Source organism: Pimephales promelas, chromosome 15 (assembly GCF_988280905.1).
Source record: "Pimephales promelas chromosome 15, fPimPro1.hap1.1, whole genome shotgun sequence".
Classification (NCBI taxonomy): domain Eukaryota; kingdom Metazoa; phylum Chordata; class Actinopteri; order Cypriniformes; family Leuciscidae; genus Pimephales; species Pimephales promelas.
Genome location: NC_142783.1, coordinates 993,756 through 1,011,322, shown reverse-complemented (window position 1 = coordinate 1,011,322; position 17,567 = coordinate 993,756). Strand labels below are relative to the sequence as shown.

Genomic DNA, 17,567 nt, shown 5'->3' with positions numbered 1-17,567 from the left:
ATGGCCTTACTGGAAGCCCTGGCCTATCTAACGCATTATTCCAGCACATCTGCCATCTAAAACAGTGCATTAGTGCCGCCCATGCACTCAGAAGTGCTGCTTCCCGAGTACATTCATTTCTCCCGTGGGGATTAAAAAAAGAAAACATTACAAGTCATGAACCAAACCATGGTTAAGGGTGTCTTTTTCTCTGATTTATTCAAATTAAAGTTTGTAAGGGTCGCAACCAGCTACGAGGAGGAACATAACATCACAAACTTTGATTTGAAGCAAAATTTGAAAATCAGACAAAAAGACAAAGTCTGTGTCTGAAATCTCCACTCAAACCACTACTACACCTACAGTATGTAGGGGGTAGGGAGTAGAGCACTATGTAGTGAGCTCACCAGCATAATAACCACTTTCGGACACTACTCGATCGTCTCTCGGCGCCGTTGATTACGTCATTGCCGTCGCCCGTCCACCATTTTTACGATCAGCGCAATGCATGATGGTAGGGCTTGGGTTACTGACCATCGGTGGTACACTACTTTTCAAAATGCATTCTGGGATACATTGAGTGGACTATATAGGGTATAATAATCATCACTATTAGGGTTGGGTATCGAGAATCGAGTATCGATTGGAACCGGGACTAACTTTTCGTTTTTCCCGGAATCGTTCAAAAGTAAAAATTTCAATTCCTAGTTTCGATATTCACAGTCCGCCGAGCGGAAGAAGAAACCGCTGAACAACACCAACGAAGAAGCGTCTACCGGAAGTGTTGGCATGACTGACCCTGCCTCTTAAAAGAATCGGAATCGAGAATCGTTAGGAACCGGAATCGAAACAAGGAATCGGAATCAGAATCGTTCAAATTCAAACGATACCCAACCCTAATCACTATACATTCGGACAGCACTACAAAATGGCGAGCTCACTATATAGTCCACTATATAGTGAGTAGTGAGAGATTTCGGACATAGCCAAAGTTACAAGAAATCCCATAATGCATTGCAAAAGACATTTGAATGAAAAATGATTGAGAATTATTGAACGATTCATTTAGTTGTTGATTATAACCAGAGAACAATATATTTTGAGTTTACCAGAAATAAATATGTGTTTTGAGAGTGTATAGACTTACATCATCTGCAGTGCTTCATGGGAGTGGGCGGAGCTAAAGAGCTCTGTAGGGGCGATTTGCATCGCCGCATGTGTCTGATTGGTGGACTTCCCTATACAGCATCATGGGTAATGTAGTTTTTCACCAGGAATTCGGTTTTCAAATATGTTTAGTTTAAAAGTCAGTTAACATGATATAACAGAAGCAAATCCTATCGATTAACAACCTCAGAGCTCAGAACAGACCTGTCTTTAAAGGTTTACGAGTTATAAAATCTATATTCGTATTGTGAAAATGAACGGACTGTTGCCATTCATTAAAATAATTAATAATTCAAACAAAATCCATGACTCTGTGAATCCGGTTGGTTGATGGTTTCGGTGGGTTTGGTGGATTCAGTGGGTTTGGTGGGTCGATGGGTTTGGTGGGTTTGGTCGATCCGGTGGATTTGGTTGATTCGGTGGGTCGATGGGTTCGGTTGGTTCGGTGAGTTGATTGGGTTTGGTTGATTTGGTGGATTTTGTGGGTTCTGTGGATTTAGTGGATTCGGTGAATTTGGTGGGTTTTACGTCGATCCAGTGGGTTTGGTGGATTCGGTTGATCTGGTTGGTCAATGAGTTAGGTGGGTTTTGGTGGGTCGATGGGTTCGACTGGTGGGTCTGTGGGACTTTCCTGAAGCATTATACGCCTGCTGTAAGAGAACAACACTCATTATTCATTGCTTTTAGCTCTTTTTGAATGATGATGTGCACAGATAAATCATTTATAGTAAACTGCAATATTCCAGAAAGGTCCATTTTGGTTTCATAGTGACTTTAATGCAGTTCAGTTGTTCACCTGTAGGTGGCGTGGACCTGTATTCACGAGACCTGAGATTCTCTGTGACCGTGAGAGGCTTAAATTCATTGTTTGATATTCTTGAACATTTAAAACTTTGCATTAATGTTCTAAATATAATGTTTGTGGTGTGGATAAGCAAGTATTATATTTGTCAGTCTACAGCACAGCGTGTGTTAATTATTCTCAGCGTTTGAGTTGGAAACCCCGTAGCTGTTGTTTCTGAGAGCATTCTGATTATCAAAAATAATTATACAAATTAACATTCACAAAAAGAGTATTAATATGAGTGCATTGAGTTTGCTTTGCAAATTGACGTATTGTGATGCAATAGTATCATTTCATTATTTTGTGTTATAAACAGGAAATTTGAGTTTGTTATTGGTGTCGAGTGGTGAGATTCTCTCAAGAGCGATATTCTCTGAATATATATTTTCAGAGAATAACTTGCATGTGTTTCTGTTTCTGAAAGCAGATGCGATGGAACAAACTACGGCTGAACTGGAGCATGCCTGATTTTTCTTTTCCTCCAGTTTCTCCCTGCATGTAAAGAAGGGAATGTGTGTGAAGTGATTGACAGCAGGATCTCTCCACAGCATTCCTGAAGTGTAAGAGCATCCCACCACACATGGGAACGCCAGCGAAAGCCTCTGGTTATTGAGAACGGGGAAGTGAAACACACTCTCTGGGCTCCGGTTCTGCCGGATCTGGGCCAGAGATGAGACGGATTCTCATCCGTCCCGAAACAGGCACGTTTCTCTTTTCATTTTGTACTATTACACTGGTTGAGGTGAACTGTCATCTTTAAAAAACTACTAAATACTACTCTCAATACACTCGAAAAAGATGCTGGGTTGTTTCAACCCAACTTTGGGTCAAATAGATTACATTTTTAACCCAACGTTTGGGTTTGTGCGTATTTGACCCAAAGTCGGGTTAAAACAACCAAGCATTTTTTAGAGCAGCATTTAGAACATAAATCACTCTGTTAATCAATGTCCTCAATAATTAAATGCCCGGCAGTCTGTTTTGGGTTTACGGTCTGCCGATACACGCTAAATTTATGACTATGGTAAAGCAGGAAGCCGATTTTTATCGCTATTCAATGTTTGGATGATTTGAATACGTCTGCGAGGGCTGATTAGAGGCTTTCTGGGTTTATTCCTCACTCTCTGATCGATAAACTCACGCACACATCATCAGGTATCCTTTACCAAATCAGTGCCAGTGTGTGCCATTAAATAATGAGTGTGTTATTTTACATCCCAGTGTTGAGATGTTGTAGTGGGCAGATTTACTCTAGTGTTTCAGAGCCGGTGTGTGTGTTTCCAGAGCCGAGTCCGGTCCACCTCTGAAAAGATGTGCTGCTGTTCTATTCTGGTGCGTTTCAGGACAGATGATGTAGACAGACGGAAATAACTCGTGATACAGAAATAGCCTGCAATCAGAGAGAACGTTAATCAAACCTGCTGCCTAAATGGAGAGTTCACCCAAAAATGAAAATGATCTCTTGATTTACTCACGTCTCACGCCATCCTAGGTGTACATGACTGTCTTCTTTAGGCACAATCGGAGTTATATTGAAGAATGTCCTGGCTCTTCCAGGCTTTATAATGGGAGTGAACGGTACAGAGATTTTGAAGCCATCATCATTACAGTGATCCATACGGCTCCAGGGGGTTAATAAAGGCCTTCTCAAGAAAAATATCCATATTTATAACTTCATAAACTATAATCACTGTCGACACATGACAAGTGACCTTTGACCCGATGCGTGATGAGTGGCCTCTGACCCAACGAGTGACCTCTGAGCCAATGCATGACGAGTGACCTCTGACCTGACGCATGACCTCTGACTCGACGCGTGACAAGTGACCTCTGACCCGACACGCGACAAGTGACCTCTGACCTGACGCGCGACAAGTGACCTCTGACCCGATGCGTGACGAGTGACCTCTGACCCGATGCATGACCTCTGACCCGATGCGTGAAAAGTGGACTCTGACCTGACACGTGACGAGTGACCTCTGACCTGATGCGTGACAAGTGACCTCTGACCTGACACGTGACCTCTGATCCGACGCGTGATGAATGACCTCTGACCTGACACGTGACCTCTGATCTGACCCATGATGAGTAACCTCTGACCAAACGTGTGATGAGTGACTTCTGACCCGATGAATGACAAGTGATCCCTGACCTTATGAGTGAAGATTGACCTCTGACCCTACGAGTGACGAGTGACCTCTGACATGACGCATGATGATTGACCTCTGACCCTACGAGTAACGAGTGACCTCTGACATGACGCATGATGATTGACCTCTGAGCCTACAAGTAACGAGTTACCTCGGGCCAAACGCATGATGAGTGACCTCTGACCCGACGCGTGACGGATGACCTTTGACCCGACCCATGACATATTGATGAACGTGGAAGCGCAGAGGACAGGGATAAACGCAGAAAACACAGCAAGAGGTGTTTATCCTCATCTAATCTTACGCTACTCCTACATCTTGCGACATGTTTCATTTCAAAGGTCACTTGTCATGCGTCGGGTCAGAGGTCACTTGTCTTGTGTCGAGTCAGAGGTTACTCATCATGCGTCGGGTCAGAGGTCATTTGTTATGTGTTGGGTCAGAGGTCACTCGTCATGCATTGGTTAGATGTCACTCATCATGTGTTTAGTGAGAGGTCAATCGTCATGCGTTAGGTCAGTGGTCACTCGTCACTCATAGGGTCAGAGGTCACTCGCCATGTCAGAGGTCTCTCGTCATGCGTCATGTCAGAGGTCACTCGTCACGTGTTGGGTCAGAGGTCACTCGTCACTCGTATGGTCAGAGGTCACCCGTCACTCGTATGGTCAGAGGTCAGTCGTTACGCGTTGGGTCAGAGGTCACTCGTATGGTCAGAGGTCACTCGTCACGTGTTGGGTCAGAGGTCATTCGTCACTCGTATGGTCAGAGGTCACTGGTTACGCGTCGGGTCAGAGGTCGCTCGTATGGTCAGAGGTCACTCGTCACGCGTTGTGTCAGAGGTCACTCGTAGGGTCAGAGGTCAGAGGTCACTCGTCACGCGTTGTGTCAGAGGTCACTCGTATGGTCAGAGGTCACTCGTTACGCATTGGATCAGAGGTCACTCGTCACGTGTTGGGTCAGAGGTCACACGTCACTCGTATGGTCAGAGGTCACTGGTTACGCGTCGGGTCAGAGGTCGCTCGTATGGTCAGAGGTCACTCGTCACGCGTTGTGTCAGAGGTCACTCGTAGGGTCAGAGGTCACTCGTCACTTGTAGGGTCAGAGGTCACTCATCGTGCGTCGGGTCAGACGTCACTCACTGTGCGTCAGGTCAGAGGTCACTCTTGACTCGACTCGTGTACGGCAGTTACCCGAAACCAGTGATTGTAGTTTATAAAGTTATAAATATGGAAATTTTTCATTAAAAAAAATGGACGCCTTCGCTTCAGAAGGTCTTCATTAACCCTCCGTATGGATCACTGTTATGATGATGGGCTTTGAAATCCAAGACTCCTCTAATAAAGCTTGGAAGAGTGAATATTCAGTCCTAATGTCCAAATGCTCTGCTTCTCTTTTCCATCAAATGACAGTGTGAACGGAGACCATTTTCAATTTTCAGTGTGAAATCGACGTTTGTTTCTCACACATAACTCTCATAACTCCTGGAGTATAAAGACTACCGCGGTGTGCTTTTCTGTCGAACCCCGTTCACTTGCACTACATCCGGCTTCTGTCGAGTTTCACCGCAGAGGACATGTTTGCAGTGACATGAGGCAGAAAGTCCGTTTTTAATGTCTGCTGCTTTCAGACGCGCCCGAACGTGAACACACTGACCACTGGTTGCACACACACACACACACGATTAAATGCGCTCTATTTCTGACTCCTCGGGAGAAGGGGATGTTGATGGAGCGCAGCCACTTCTACGACCCCGTGGCCTCTCCGGGAGGAAGGCCGGAGACAGGTAGATATATGGCCGGTTTGTTATTGTGAATTCCAGATCTGCTGGTTATCTGGGAGCGTTTTTTAATCTCAGATTCCAGAGACGGTTCACCCGGGGTGTCGCGCTCACCTTTCCCTGACCTACGGGAAAATCCAGCGGAGGAAAAGAAGAAAAGCAGCACCTTGCGGATTCCAGGACCCGGATCGGGTTTCGTTTTAATGTTCGTCTGCGTGAACGGGGGTCGTTCCCACAACAGCCATCCATTTCTCTGATGTCACGAGACGAGAAACAGACGCATTTACTTCTACTGTTGACCGAGGCATCAGAACGCTGGACAAGACAAACACGCATTGCTCCGAAAGCTCGCTCTCATCCACACACACACACAGAATCACGTTTCTGGAGAGAGAGAGAGAGAGAGAGAGAGAGAGCGCTGATTGAAACCAGATAAGGAGCGAATGTAAGTGTAGCAAGGAGTAATGAGATTCCTCCAGTGTGTGTTTGGATTAGGTGATTACAGGCTCCCGTCTTCATCCAGCTTTAACTCCTGCGTTTACAACTGCAGAAACACACACACACACACACAGGAAAAGAGCTCATGAGAATGTCTACAGCAGGAGAAAAGCAAACGATGGAGCTGTAAAGGTCTGCAGGACCAGACGCAGTCCTGGGAGACGACGTGCTGACAGTTTAACTCACTTTAATGCACTTTCTCCACAAGAATACTGTTGCTGAGAACAACCAGTTCAAACTGAGGTCACATGAATGCTGTAATTTGATGAAGAAAGAATTTTCACTCACAAATTGCTAGTAAAGTTCACAATTAATTAAGGAAACGTCATGTAACGCATTTAATTAAATGTTTGAAGTAGAAAAACTGAAAAGGTATTTTCTTGTATAATCTACTCAAGCTATCTTTGTTTACAACTTAAAAAAATCAGGTTGTGCGAAACTAGAACAGGGTTATACTGTCAAAAAACCTGGAAAAGTCCTCATGAAAGTGAAGTTGAGCTGGTCTTCTCTCCTCTATTGTGTTGCATATCGAGCGAAACGCTTCTGGAACAAGAACACATGTGGGCGGGGCTTGATTGTGCCTGTGGGGAATTGGTTGGATGGTTGTGGTTTGCTATCGGCTGATCTCATGTGAGTGACAGGTCATAGCCCCGCCCACACCATCAGAGAAGAGATCAAGATATTCTGATTATGATAATGATGTGTGCAGGTAAACAAAACAAAAACCAAGAATGGTCCATTTTGATTTCATGGTGACTTTAAAATAACAATTTCCAAGCCTGGAGAAGATTTGGAAACAAAGATAAACCAAGAAGTCTTTGGAAAAGTTATGATAATAACATTTGTTAATACTGTCATGATTCTGCCCTCTTGTCATTTCCTTTCTCTAGTCCTGAGGCAGGATCATGACAGCCCCATGTTTTGTGTGCATGCACATGGCCTTGTTTTTGGGCTGTGTGCTTGTGTTGTCTCGTTCGCTTACCCCGCCCACTTGTAATCCTCATCTTGTCTTAATTGCCTGATCGGTGTCACCTGCTGTCGTTATCTGTTCTCCCTATATTATTCCCTTGTATTTGCTGTCCTGTGCTGGTTCATTGTGATTGATTGTGTGTGTATCCACACGGTAATAATTGTGAGTACCTTGTCTTGAGATCTGTCTAAAAAGTTTTCTTGTAATAGTTATTTTGTTCCTGTGAAGTTTGTGTCTTAGTCTCAGTCTAGTATTGTTAGTGTTTTGCTTTGCCTGTGCTGTTTTTCCCCCCTCGTGGGGTTTTATTTTCCCTTTTTGTTCAATAAACCTTGTGTGTCAGCAAACTGTCTGCGATTGGGTTCGTTCCTGAAAACGTCGTCACCTGACGTTATTAGTGGGAGATTGTATTTTGTATTAAAGGGTGGTTTACTGTTTTTTTTTTCTTTCTGTGTTTATGGGGTGCGATATAACATGTATTCGTGGTTTTTCTTTTTTTTAAAGTCTTATTTTTCATAAACTTTACCTTTATTGTCAGCCGCGCTCTCCTCTGTCCTCAAACGAGCGGTTCACTTCCTGAGTCTATGAAACCACTCCCACAGAAACAGGCAGTGGGCTCCGATTGGTTCGTTTGGGCCGGTGTGTTGTGATTGGCTAAACTGTAGTGTACGTTGTCCGGATACTTCACACCCATTACCTTTATGGGCGAAAGTGTGTTCCTGTCAAATGTAAATAATGGTGTCGAACTGCAGTATCAGTTTGGGGAAGAATCAGACCGAGAAAGCGGCGATGAAGAGAGTCGAGCAGAACCTCGCCACACACGGCTCATACTAAACGCTTCTGAATGATAATTTGCCTATATTTCTTTAAACTTTATACACGTTTGTTTTACACAATAGCATTGAACTGACTGGCTACTATATACACAAACAGCGTTGGCATTAGTTTACATTCTTGATCAAATCGAAAAATAACATCATAAAGTATATATACTTGAAAAATATATTTATAAAATGAGTACATATACAAAAAAATGTCGTAGACACAAAATAGCATAACTAGTAGCCTAGTGGCTAAAAACCAGAGCTAGCATTTGATAAAACTAAAACATTACGCCTGGAATTATACATGCAAATACATTTAAAATGATTTTGTCTTAGCCTACTTACAGGTTGTGGCCCAACAACTGCTGCCTCTGGTTTTAAAGTCGGATCTGCTTCATGTTTTAGTAACAGTTTCTTGTTGAATCCGGTGTTGAACTCGTGGAGATTCTTGGAGCTAGATTACGATCGTCATTTTCAGGAACATAATCAAAAATAAATTGTATCCATTGTTGACGAAGTACATGTCCGTGGGAAGCCCGAAACACAGAAGACCTGACATATGAAATATGCATATTCTATTCCGGAGGGAGGGGTTGATGCAAATGTGTGGGTTAGTGACGTACCATAACCCAGCTGTAGTCCCAATCCAGTCGTTTTTGTAGGCAATTACACTTCCTGATTTTTAAAAGACGATATCTCTGCTTACACTGAACTTTCAGCGCTGCAACTTTGCAGATACTGTTCATGCACCAACAGCAACATTACACACTATTTAAAATGAAAAAAGTGAAATCGCAGTCAACCCCCCCTTTAAACCACATAGATGAACATTGATGTTTACTCGTGCTTTACGCACATACATAGATGATGGATGGAACGGTAGGCCTCAAAAGTCTTGATGAATCATGGAAATGTGTTTCAGACTCGGATAACCGTCCACTGTTTGTGTTCATAAAGACACGTTACGGGAGTGATGCAGATTAAATCTGTTTCTATTCTCTGTTAATTTGCTCCTTTTATTCCAGGGTTAACAGTCGGGATGAATGAGGAATTATCATATCAAGGTTGATTTTCAGATCAGCACGTAAGGCTGTGTGTGACACCGCTTCACACGCCGGTTTCTCCTCAGCGTGACACGTCGAGCGCTGTATGGTGACGTGTTTAAAGTAAGTTGGAGAATCCATAATTCAGCGTCCTCCTCCTCCTCCTCAACTGCAGGGACACGTTCAACACTTCAATAACAGCACGCGCGTGTGTGTGTGTTGTGCCTTTGAAAAGTTTGTCAGCATGACAGCGTCACTGGGGTTTTTGACACCATCTGTCACGAGGAAGATCATTCCCGCTGTCAGCTCTTATCAGCTCCAAGTTTGTGCCGGCAAATATTCACCCAAATATTAACATTCTTCCAGCCGTCTGGGGAGAAATATGAAAGTGTTCAATAATCTCTCTCGGTTTTATCTGCGCGCATCCTTCATCCGAGAGCTCGACATCACGGATTTTCATCCCTCACTCAAATGAAAAAGAAGGATATTAATGTTTTGATGCTCATCTTTTTGAAGACGAGCCGACGTGGATCGGCGCTGACAGCCCAGCCGAGGCCGATTCTCTGCTTAATATTCTCCAGAATTATTTCAATGCACCCTGGGTTAAATGGTGGCGTCAAAAATGACTGCAGATGAATTTGTTTTGTGTGTGAGACAATGGCGCGGGGGTGCGGGGGCGGCTTACACGCGCCGTTTAATTGCATTACAAGACCCACATTTAAGAGAATAATGCAAAACGGCAGAGGCGCGATTTTCCAGCATGAGCCGGCGAACGCCCAACAAGAGCCGCCAAACCCAGATCGATTTCAGCAGATCCGTCACAATGCCCTATCAGCGCGGCGCAGGGTAACCTGATTTAGGGTCGCGGGATGGGATTTGTGTGGCTTCCACAAAAGGTTGAATCGGTAATCGCGAGGCGGCGCTGGGAAAGCCGGTTACGGCGCGGTCTTGCCGAGGGAGCGCTCTGCCGCCGGCCGTGTTGTTCCTCCGGCTCTTCTTGTCAGGTGTAATCGTTTTGTTGTGCTTCGTGTTTTATGCAAATGTGGGTTTGGTTTGGGGATGGTGGTGGGTGTGCGGCTGTTGTGTCACATCACGGGGGTGTGCTGTTGTTCTTGTCGTCTTTACGGGGACTAAAGAATATTTGCATTCCTCTGAGCATCTTGCTCTGATTATTTCCTCTTTGCATCAGGGGTTTGTGTGTGTGTGTGTGTGTGTGAGAAATCAGAGGTTCACCAGTAGCGTCCACACTAAACACTCGTATCGATATCCTCATGTCACGATTCGAAACACATAACCTGATACTCAACTCACGACAACGACCAATAATGTGTGTGTGAATGAACAGGCTTGGACTTGGTGCTGAAACCCAATAGAGACACCAGAATAACAATATTCATGATTCTGAAGCTGAAAACACTGAATTATTGGAGATGAATATGATGATCTCTGTCACTGACTAGATATATTTACAATAATGTCGGACACACACATATTCCCCCACTGCATTATTATACATTATATTCTACATTATATACTGCAGTTCTCACTATAAAACGTACATTTTTATTTTGGGTGAATTATATTGTATTGCGATATACTGTTACACACCTAATATTTAAGTCATGGTAACAGTGTGCTACTCTATTTATGAATATGAAGGTAACACTTTACAATAAGGTTCATTAGTGAACATGAACTAATAATGAACAATACTTCTACAGCATTTATTAATACTAGTTCAAATTAATTTCAACATTTACTAATGCGTTATTAAAACCAAAGGTTGTGTTTGTTCACATCAGTTAATGCACTGTGACCTAACATGAACACACAATCAGCAGCTGGATTATTACTAACAAAGATTAATAAATACTGCTCATTGTTCGTTAATTCATTATCTAATGTTAACTAATGAACCTATTGTAAAGTGTTACCAATATGGATAAGAAATACTTTTATATTTATCTTTAAATATATGATATTTTGTGCATGTGAACTGGTGAAATGATCTATCCTCTTCTATTATCTGTCAACTCTAAACAGTGCAATCTCAGCCATGAATTAATGCCTAAACCCGATTATTTCCCTCCATGAATAAAGCAGGCAATCATCACTAAAAATCAATGAAGAGGAAAATATCCCAGTCACGGAGCAAATGTAACATGGCCTGCAGTAAAACTCCTTCGCCTTTAACCGTTTCATTTTCCCGATATCTCTTTTACGGTTCATTATCATCATCAGATGTGATGTGGGAATCAAAGCTTCAGTTGCCTGAGGTTTCTCTGGGCTTCTGCTGATGGATGTTACAGTCGGGCTGATCCTCTCATCTTACATCACGAGTAAACGGTCAGTAACACTTTATTTTGATGGTCCCTTTCGCACATTCTGTTGACTACAGTCACTTTGCAACTACGTGTCAGCGAACTCTCATTACAGTGTTAGTAGAGTATTAGTAAAGTATAAGTAGACAACTATAAGTAGAGTATTAGTAAAGTATAAGTAGACAACTATAAGTAGAGTATTAGTAGACTGCTTAATATCAGCTAACTCTAGTCTAGAGTATTAGTAGAGAATTAGTAAAGTATTAGTAGAATATAAGTAAAGTATAAGTAGAGTATTAGTAGAATAGAGTATTAGTAGAGTATAAGTAAAGTATAAGTAGAGTATTAGTAGAGTATGAGTATTAGTAGGGTATTAGTAGAGTAGAGTAGGGTATTAGTAGAGCATAAGTAAAGTATAAGTAACGTATTAGTAGAGTATGAGTATTAGTACAGTAGTAGTAGAGTATTAGTAGAGAATAAATAGGGTATTAGTTGGGTATTAGTAGAGAATTAATAGAGTAGAGTGTTAGTAGGGTATTAATAGAGTATTAGTAGGATATTAGTAGAGTATGAGTATTAGTAGGGTAGTAGTAGACAATTAGTTATTAATTATTATAATTATTAGTAGTGTTAGTAGAGTATTAGTAAAGTATAAGTAGACAACTATAAGTAGAGTATTAGTAGACTGCTTAATATCAGCTAACTCTAGAGTATTAGTAGAGTATTAGTAGAGTATAAGTAGAGTATTAGTAGAGTAGCATATTAGTAGAGTATAAGTAAAGTATAAGTAGAGTATTAGTAGAGTAGAGTATTAGTAGAGTATAAGTAAAGTATAAGTAGAGTATTAGTAGAGTAGAGTATTAGTAGAGTATAAGTAAAGTAAAAGTAGAGGATTAGTAGAGTATGAGTATTAGTAGGGTAGAGTAGGGTATTAGTAGAGCATAAGTAAAGTATAAGTAACGTATTAGTAGAGTATGAGTATTAGTAGAGAATAAATAGGGCATTAGTTGGGTATTAGTAGAGAATTAATAGAGTGGAGTATTAGTAGAGTATAAGTAAAGTATAGGTAGATTATTAGTATAGTATGAGTATGAGTAGGGTATTAATAGAGTATTAGTAGCATATTAGTAGAGTATGAGTATTAGTAGGGTAGTAGTAGAGAATTAGTTATAAATTATTATAATTATTAGTAGAGTATTAGTAGACTGTCCGCTTAATATCAGCTAACTCTAGAGTATTAGAAGAGTATTAGTAGAGTATTGGTAGAGTATAACTAGAGTATTAGTAGAGTATTAGTAGGGTATAAGAAGGGTACTAGTAGAGTAGAGTATTAGTAGAGTATTCATAGTGTATTCAACAGACATTCTACAGACTATAAGTATATTTGCAACTACATTTCAGCTTATTCTAATCCTAAACCTACAGTCTACTAATACTCCACTAACACACTAATACTCCACTAACACTCTACTAATACTCCACTAACACTCTACTAATACTCTACTACCACTCTACTAATACTCCACTAACACTCTACTAATACTCTACTACCACTCTACTAATACTCCACTAACACTCTACCAATGTTCGTACTCTACTAATACTCTACTACTATACTAATACTCTACTAACACTCAACTAATACTCTACTTATACTTTACTAATGCTCATACTCTACTAATACTCTACAAACATTCTACTACTACTCTACTAAAACTGTAATGAGAGCTAGTAGACATGAAAGTGTAGAGTTATAGTCAGCAGAACATGTTAAAGGGACCATCAAAGTAAAGTGAAACCAAACGGGATTCAGGATCCATGGGTTTGCCTCGCATGCGCTTTCAAGACACGAATGATTGTTGAATGATTGAATGTTTCTGCTTCCCCACGAAGGCTTGAACGGTGAGAAAAGCACGAGCTGTGTTTACACTCGACTCGTCTGAACTGATATGAGCCATCAGAGATCATAAAACAGTCATATTCGGGTCCATTAAACAAGCGTATTTGGGTCGGCGAGGTGTTCCCGTTAGGATGAGCGCTGTGATGTTTCACTCTCTCCTGAAAGCGTAATGAGGACACAGATTCACACGGCAGGCTTTAATCACATCTGATACGCAGGCCTTCTGAAAGTTCACCTCTATTACAGGCCTGAACCGCTAGTAATGACATTGCGGCTGCGATCGTTCGCCTAGTAAGTTAATAACAAATATGAGGCCATTGATTAATGTCTGTGGTCGTGCGTGTGCAAGTACAATCTCTCGATATTACAGGTCATTTATCATCTCCTCCTGACATGCTCATAAAGCAGAACATACAGTAATTAATTTTGCCAGAGAGACAGTGTGAGAGTGAGTGAAACGCCACACATGAGTTCTGGGTTTCGCTCCAAACAAACACAGGGTTATTACGCTGTCACCAGAGTTTTAGCGCAGGCCTCGCACGTGTCTGATAAAACACGGAGAGATGATTTTCACATTCCAGAGGTGTCTGACAACGCATGGAGGAATCCGTCAGGAACGAGACAGCATGAAAATATTTCCCTCACATCTACAGACATCCATGAGGCGGAGGAGGACGAATCAGCGAAAACACACTCTCAACTGAGATAAAAAGATCAAAACTGACCGCCTCCATATACTCAAAGTTCTCTTAGGGGTACAAAGAAGTGTGAAATATGAGTGAACTACGACACTGTTAGTGAACATCCTGAGGCCCATCTAGATGAATATGTAAATATGTGCTGCACTTTCCTCTCAGTAGCAGAATAAACAAAGAAAACAGCAGTTCAGAAAGCATCGGATCATAGAGATGTGGATTGTTTGCGGAGCCTCAGAGCCACACCCACATATTACATCATTACCACTGACCAGAGCCACACCCACATATCACATCATCACCACAGACCAGAGCCACACCCACATATTACATCATCACTAATGACCAGAGCCACACCCACATATTACATCATTACCACTGACCAGAGCCACACCCACATATCACATCATCACCTCAGACCAGAGCCACACCCACATATCACATCATCACCACAGACCAGAGCCACACCCACATATTACATCATTACCACTGACCAGAGCCACACCCACATATCACATCATCACCTCAGACCAGAGCCACACCCACATATCACATCATCACCACTGACCAGAGCCACACCCACATATTACATCATCACCACTGACCAGAGCCACACCCACATATTACATCATCACTACTGACTAGAGCCACACCCACATATCACATCATCACCACAGACCAGAGCCACACCCACATATTACATCATCAGCACTGACCAGAGCCACACCCACATATCACATCATCACCACAGACCAGAGCCACACCCACATATTACATCATCACCACTGACCAGAGCCACACCCACATATTACATCATCACTACTGACCAGAGCCACACCCACATATAACATCATCACCTCAGACCAGAGCCACACCCACATATCACATCATCACCACAGACCAGAGCCACACCCACATATTACATCATCACTACTGACCAGAGCCACACCCACATATTACATCATCACCACTGACCAGAGCCACACCCACATATTACATCATCACCACTGACCAGAGCCACACCCACATATCACATCATCACCTCAGACCAGAGCCACACCCACATATTACATCATCACTACTGACCAGAGCCACACCCACATATTACATCATCACCACTGACCAGAGCCACACCCACATATTACATCATCACCACTGACCAGAGCCACACCCACATATCACATCATCACCTCAGACCAGAGCCACACCCACATATTACATCATCACCACAGACCAGAGCCACACCCACATATTACATCATCACCACTGACTGAAAACCAAAAAATCAAAACGCATAGGGTCAGCTGGCCAATCAGAGCACTCGGCTGTTCAGAAGGCGGGGCATTGCAGAAAGCAGAACTGGTTTCAGACAGACGGGGAATAGAGGTGCTGCAATAATAAAGTGTGTGTTTGTTGGACACTACAGTACACTGTCAGAAAAAAAGGTACGAAAGCTGTCACTGGGACGGTACCTTTTCAAAAAGGTACACTTTTGTACCAAAAGGCTGCATATTGTACCATGAAGGTACCAATGTGCACCCTTTAGGTACAAAAGTGTACCTTTTGAAAAGGTACCGCCCCAGTGACAGCTTTCGTACCTTTTTTTCTGAGAGTGTATGTTAAAAAACAGAAACGACCAACTTTACACAGCTTACAATCCATTTTTAAAACCAGTTTCATCTAAAATGAAATGTTTTTCAATTCTGTGTTTTTCCAGTAATGGCACGTTTGATGATTGCATTGCGTTGTGTGGAAGTGTGTGTGTGAGAGCTGTAACACATCATTGATGTGTGGCGAACAGAATCACTGTGTTCTGCACAGGAATACGCTTCAGATATCACGAGGGAAGATAAAAACCTCTCCTTGGCTTGAGTCGAGCTTTGAAGCGAGTGGGCCTGCTGAGGACACGAGTGTTTTTAATCACGAGTCCTCCAGCGAGACGGCCTCCGCTCACACACAGCTTTGTAGAGAACAGCACATGGGTTTGACACTATTCAAATACAGAGCTGGAATATTTATTTCAATAACCTTCACCCTGTGAGGAACAGCGCGGCACAAACACAGACGAAACGCTCGCTCGACAAACAGTGTCTTACAGCCCTGCCGCTGTTTGTTTTCCTCCGCCGATCATGTTAGCGTGTGTTTGAGTGTCGGCTGTGATCTACACACTAACCCTGATGTAATCTGACTTGACAATGAGGTAAGCGTCTCTTTCAGCAAACACACTCGGTGGATCTGTGACAGTTTCCTAACCTTCACACCCTTTCTTACCAGTTTATAGCGCACTGGAAACATGTGCACGCGTGACTTTAACACACAATTACCAGCAGTTAACTCGTGAAGCTTGAACAATAACTTAGTCTCACCTTGCAATTGACCTATACTAGGACCGACCACAGGGGGGCGATCGAGACGTTTTGGCTTCACTTTTGAGGGCTTGTGCGGCACGCTTGAAGTGTACTAGCGGCAAAACTTAAGAGATATAAACACAATTGCAAGAAAGAAAAGTCTGAATTGACAGATAAAAAGTAATTTTTTTATATCATAAAACATAAAATAGTAGAACACCTTGAATAAACAGTATTTTCTTGACAAACTACTTTTCAATAATCTAGTAGTTTTAATCATTTGTGTTTCTCAACATTCAGCGTTTGACATTAGAGGCCAGAAAACTTAAAGGATTACTTCACTTTTAAATCGAATCATTCACACAAAGCACGAACGAACTGACTCAGAAATAGATTCGTTCATTTTGATGAACGAGTTCGAACAGGAGAGTCACGAACGCGCATCACAGAACAGAGCAAGGCGAGCATTTGAGCTTATAAAACTTAAACTTTGTTATTTATTTATTAAATGAGCGATCGTTTCGCTTGATAAGACCCTTATTCATCGTCTGGAGTCGTTTAAAGCCCTTTAAACAGTTTGCACTGAAACTGTCTTTTGGACCTTGAACCGTTTGGTCCCCATTGAAGTCCATTATATGGAGAAAATCCTGGAATGTTTTCATCAAAAACCTTCATTTCTTTTCCACTGAAGAAAGAAAAACATGGACATCTTGGATGACACTTATTAAATGCATTATAGATATGCTTATAAATCAAGAAAAAGAACATTTATAGCTGTATTTATAAACTGCTTGTTAATGTCTGTTAATGCTTTATAAATGACGAATTAACTGTTTACTATTGCTTAACTAATGATTATTAGTGTGCAGTTATTATAAAGTGTTACCGAAATCTTTTTTAATTGAGATTGAGAAACTCAGTAGCAAGTAAACTAGATGTCATATTGTGCTTTGTGTGAAAGATATATCTACTCACATTTGCTGTTCATGTATTCAGTGTTGGGATTATTATTCGGCTTTGATTGAACAGTTTTAGTCTCTATCCAAAAAAGCAT

General features: G+C 42.0%; 1 pseudogene; it reads right to left on the bottom strand.

Annotated features, from left to right (window-relative positions):
* Positions 1-1,500: 1,500 nt before the first annotated feature.
* LOC148973433 (uncharacterized) lies at positions 1,501-4,359 on the bottom strand (annotated as a pseudogene).
* Between the last annotated feature and the right edge of the window lie 13,208 nt (positions 4,360-17,567).